Below are 6,000 nucleotides of genomic sequence, written 5' to 3' on the forward strand. Positions count from 1 at the left end.
GTTTACTTTTTATGCTGAGACAGAGCATCATTAATTATTTATGAATAATTGGTAGCCAGACTGGATTCAAACTCCCACAGTGCTAGGATCATACCAGTCAACACTTATGAGAGAAAAACTGATTGGTATTTCTAGAGAAATAATATCATTACATACTGAACATGTGAATTGATATGGAATAGATGTATGAATGTGTCGGTGTCGCTCCTGGCCGGCAGGAAAAACACACGACAGATTCTGACGGTGTGCAACCTTGTCTTTATTTGTCTCCGCATGGGCCCCGCGAGGCCTCTGCTCTGCCACCAGTCCTTTCTTACTGGTGGACTTTCTCTATCTCTCTCTGTGCTTCTCTCTCGTAGCGGGAGAGGCACTCACTTTTATAGGGTAACAGTGGCCAATCAGTTCAAAGCGCGCGATGCAGGCTGACTGGCTAACATCAGTTGTTGCTAGGCAGACTATCTTACAGAGCGGGTTGTTTAAGTCGCCAGGGCAATCAGGGGGCAGGAAGCAGGCGCCAACTTGGCTCACTCGATGGGAGGGGTAATCTAGCTCAGGCTTTGCTCCTTCCTACAGGCCTCAGCGGCTCCCAACATGAATGCTTTTTTATTCATCAAAGTTCTTTAATGAGTTTATTGCAAGATTATATTGAAGATTTACAAAAGAGAACAATTAGTTGAGTTGGAGAACTGTTTCATCAGATTTCAATTTGTGTCAATTAAAATATTAAGCAGAAACAAAGAACTGGGTAGTAATCAAAGACTCATTCGCTTCTATTGTGACAGTGATCTTCAAGAATGGGCAAAAAGTGCTGTATCCATGCTTTCCTTACCTCCTCACATGTTAAGGACAGAATTTTAATTTCTTAATGTGGTCCAAGTCCTTCTGTCGATACTGTTAATATATATTCATGATGCTTTAACTGAAAATAGCAAAACATGTCTTATATGTAAAATTGCATTTTGACTTTGGTAGAAAATTATTTTCATAAAATGAATTCTAAATTAAATTCAGTTGTTTTTCCTGTTAAAAGTATCATTAGTACATTGTTGTACAAATGAAAGATGGTGTTATTGAAAGAACTTGTCATTGCTTCACCCAGTTACAATTTCTCTTCCATTTTGTTGGGCATTAAGTATCAGATGAGAATACATGTGGACTAATTAAGTATGGAAGGAAGTGAGTTTTTTTTTTGCCTAGAGTGTAAGGCCATGAAAACACATCCTTCTGATTCACTAGAGCTTTCCCCCCTGTAAGCGAAGTGCAATAGACACCTTTGCAGTCATATATGGAAGATGTCAAGGCCAAAACATAGACATCACTTATGTCCAGGAGTCACCACATGAGTGTAGGCTGAAGAACTAGTGATGTGAACGGGAATTCATGCACTGAGCTCTAATGTAGAAGAAACAGACACTGGCACTGCGTTCTAATCACTAGAGGTTTTATAATCTATCAATTTGATGACAGATGTGTTTTAAAAGTGTCCTAATAATATTTCTTACAAAAATATCAGACTCTAGAACTTCTGATACTCCTATAGAATTTCTAATGAAACATCAGAAACTGTAACATTATTGGTAGAAAACAAAGGACATATTTTCTACATTGGTGTTTATTCATAATGAATAATGCCCAGTGTATGGTACAAACAATGTCATGTTTTTATTTCAAATATATTTCAGCTGCAACAAAACCTGAGCTGAGTTTGCATTTGGGACTCTGGAAAATTAGAGCAGGGCTAGAGAAAAAAATGGAGCTTGCTTCTTCACTTGCTAACTTTTCCCAGGGAACTGCTAAGGACAGAGAAGCAGTGAGGAATGTCTTCCCTGTCAATCTCCCAAGGTGAGGAACTGTTTTCCTTTTTTGTTGGGCACAGGTGATTCCTTTCAAATTTTTCAGGAAAGCAAATCCCAAGGATAGAGAAACCGAGTATCTGCCTGTGTCATCTTTAAGTGGTCCTGCTTCTGAGCAAGGTTCCCGAAGTGTAGTTCATAGACAACCTGAACCCCAGCAGCAAGCTTGTCCTTCTGGCAGATGAGATGGGAGATCTGCTGGCTCAGTTGGCTGGTGTCTTGTTGCGTGCCAGGAAAGTATCTCCTTTATTCCAAGGAGAGTAGAAACCCGTTGTGCCCTTTAGGCATTTCTGAGGCGGGATCACTAGCAGCTCCATAGGAGCACACCTGCTTCCCTGGCTTCCAGGCCCCAAGGAAGGCTCCAGGCATGTGAGCATGCAGGGCTGCAGCAGGGCCTCCCACCCTTTTTCCCTCAGGAGACAGCTGTGGGCCTCTGAGCGCTCCGCGCTTCAGCGGGCGGCCGAGAGGGGGCGCGCGGGCACCGCCGCAGGAGGCAGCAGCTTGGGTGGGGGAGGGCGGAGCTGTGAGCCCAGAGGGAAGTGCGAAGCTGCATAGCTGAGCTGCGGTTTCCGCGGGTGCTGCGGCCCGCGAGGCCCCTGCAAGGCTCCTCCGTCAGGAAAGGAGCTGAAGCAGTGAGTCAGAGGGACCAGGCGCCCGCAGCGGACCTACTGGCGGCTCAGCCACAGCACCGGCGGGCTTGGCCCGGGTAGCATCTCCGGATCTCTCTGTGAGGAGGCGCCATTTCCGGCCAGGAGTACTTTCCCGAGGACTCGGGGCTCCGGGAGCGCGGGCTGCGGCGTGGAGGGCGCGCGGGGCGCCCGGGCTGTGGTGGCGGCGGGAAAGGCGTGCGGGGGCGGGAAAGGGGCGCGGAGGGCAAGAAAGAGGACGCCAGGGGGATTTGGCACTCAGCACTGTGTGGCTGAGAGAACTGACAGGACCGCCCTCAGCTTCTCCTTCTTGGTGCCTTCTCAGACAAGGTTACCTGGCTTGGAGGGGGCGAGGCTTCCTTCAGGGACCTGGGCTCAGGGCTGCAGAAGCCAGGGTGAGGCTGTGGGCTGCAGAGAGAAGGCTTAGAGCCCTGTGCCCAGGGTCTTCACAGGCGCCCAGCCATGTGTGCTGTGAAAGTGTGTTCTGTGCGAGGGTGAACTTAGTCCTTTTTATGATTCTGATTTTGTTTCATTTTTTAACTCTCCTTTCACTTGGACAGTATAGTTTCTCGGGATATGCGTTTTTCATGTTGTATTTTCAGGTCTTCTGAGTGCCTGTGTTCTTGTACTGAGGGAGAGATTCATAGATACAGTTCCCTATTTTCCTACTGTAAGGGAAGTGTGACCTTTTTATTACTTTGGTTATTTTTAGGTACATATGCGTTTGAAATATTCTTAGTTCTAGGAAGATTGTAGGGTTAATACAAAAGCCTCATAACGTCCATCTGTACAACAAAGGTAATGTATTTTCAGACTCCTAAATGCAAGGAGTGTTAAAATGACAGGAATAAGTTATTCTGCCCAGCGTTACTGAGAATCCTTATATTATCAATAGTAATGTTTTCAGGATGGGTGAAAGAGTTACCTGTTTTAGCTCCCCAAAAGAAGAACAAAGGAGAAATTGATACGTTAAATATAATGATGTTCATTACCTCAGTTGCCTTCAACTGCAGGAGACATGTATGTGAATATAGAAAAGCCAGGCACCCAGCAAATAACCAATGGCATTTCTAGATCACTCTCCTTTTTATTTCTGAGTCATAACAGTTCCTATCTCATCTCCACCTTGAGCTGTGCCTGAGGTGATTGCACTTCAACTCAGCTTCTGAGCTCATCATTGTCCAGAGCAAATGTGGGGCAAGTAAATCTTGCACATGATGGTTAATAACATTAGCCTTAAGAAAAAAAAAAAGAACTGGTTTCAGAAACTTTAAAATATCATGGAGACTTTTTTGGTCAAAGTTTTTTTTTTCTGGGCAGTATTTTATTGCTTTCTCAATTACTTTTATCTTAAGTTTACAACGATATAACATATTAGCAGTGAAAACATGAAGGTCCTGATTCATTAATTTCAGGATTTGTCACTGAATCATTTTTCACTTCTGCTCTGAACATTCCTAGAAAGCTATCACTGTGTTTGAGTGGACTGAAACAGGAGAAAATGATGGCAAATCATTTCAGGAGAAAATGATGGCAAAATGATAGAAAACAAAACAACAACAACAAAAAGAATTTAACTCCTCAGTTGAAAGACAATGGATTTCCTTGTGTCCTGTTACTGACCTCCCACTTATTCCAGTGCCTTCTCTGGGTTAATTCTATCCATAAGCTGTGTTGCCCCCTCCTTTGCAGTCCATAACACTTTGTGTTACACTGATTTTCCTAGAAAGTTTAGGTCCCTTTATTATCTCTTGCCTTGTATATTTGATTTTGCTTTCTTGGATTTAAATTCCTCAAAGACAAGGGCCTGAAACTCTTACTTTTCAGGCATGTTTAATAAAGCACATCTACTAGCTGCTCAGCAATTGTTAACATCAGTGGCTACATAAATCTAATTGAATGTGAGACTTCCATTTTGTCCTTGTGTCATAAATACTTTATTTTCCAAGGTAAACATTTAAATAAGAATACAAATAACTTAATTCACAACTTTATAAATTGTTTCCAACTCATGTCCTTCTAAATGCAGTGCATTTGTTGCCAGTCACTGAATGAAAATTCCTGAAGGCATTGTCCTGTCCCAAGGACACAGAATGGCACATCTTCAATCTTGTAAGTAATCTGTAAGTCTGTTAATGATGGAAAAGGTCCTGATGAGTTCTGCCTGGACTACTGTTCTCCTTGGAGAACAGTATGAACAAATGCTGTTCTCCTTGGCACTGAAGTACCTGCTGATCTTCCCGTAATAGCTCTTCAGACACAGAGTGGTTGTGGTGTCCCTCATGATCATGGTTTTGTCCTCCAGTCTTGCCTGCAGGATCATTAACTTCATATTATCTATTTGTTGGTGGAGTTCAAGAAGTAGGTTCTCCACATTGGTCTCATTCCACATAGTGGAGGAGATGTTTTTTTCTGAAAATACCCAAGATTTTATTAAGCATCTCTTGGATGACAAGAGCAGCCTTCTCCTTCTGGAAATGCTGTGGTTGCTTGATCTCTTCTGGAAACTTGAAATAGATCCTGTCCTGGTGGCAATTTTCAGGCTTTCCTTTCACCTCTCTCAGAAGCTCCAGATAGACCAAACCGCTGATGCATTGTTGTTGCGTGAGTTGAAGCAAGTTGTAACTTAAGGAAAGAGATGTGGTGAAAGCCAGCAGGAGAGTGACTTGGAGGATATACCTGCTGGTCATGATGAGAACCAGAAAGGTGTTGTCTGTTACCTGTATCATGGAGCAAAGTCTCCAGTGTGAGTATCCTTCCTCCATGGGTGCAGTCTGTTTAAATGGGATGGTCTTCTCTGTTTCACCGGAATTTCCCACTTTCTGTTCTCCCTTTCAGTTTTCCTGAGTCATTTTTTACTACATTTGACCACTTTTGTAGCTCTGTTGCAGTAACAATCTGAGTACAGTTGCTATATATTGTTATATTTGTAACAATTTTTAAAACTTAAAATTTAAGCTTCTGTCTCATATAAGGTATTGTTTGTTCGAGGATGTTGGTCCATTGCTCACTTGCAGTGCTTTACCTTCTTTCCATCTTTTTCCTTCCCCTCATCTGAACCCCTTTGATATTTCCAAGAGTTTCCCTATTGGATTCATGTTATTTTGTCTTCATTTTATTCGTTTATTTATGTATGTTTTAGATTTCTCATTAAAGGAAATATGTGACAAAATTTTAACCTCCTACTTGGTATAATATATGTGAGAGAAGGAATACACAAATTGAAGATTTGTAAAGTTTACTTGTAGAGTTATATGGTAAGAGACAGAGAGAAAGAGAGAGTCAGTGAGCGAGTGTCTGGGATTAAAGAATGCACAACAAAGAACTTGAGAACCAAATAACTCCCAAATGTCCAAGAGATATTAACTGAGAACGCAGTCACAGAATTCCAGCAGACCATGGGTAGGTTTTTATGCATTGTGATGATACATTAGGTGGTTTGTTGATTGTAAAATTCTGAGAGTCCTTGGAATGCGAAATTGCAAAATCAACCAGCCAGT

The sequence above is a fragment of the Cavia porcellus genome, unplaced genomic scaffold (genome assembly GCF_034190915.1).
Source record: "Cavia porcellus strain 051 isolate PalLab524CR breed Dunkin Hartley unplaced genomic scaffold, mCavPor4.1 scaffold_1, whole genome shotgun sequence".
Taxonomy (NCBI): domain Eukaryota; kingdom Metazoa; phylum Chordata; class Mammalia; order Rodentia; family Caviidae; genus Cavia; species Cavia porcellus.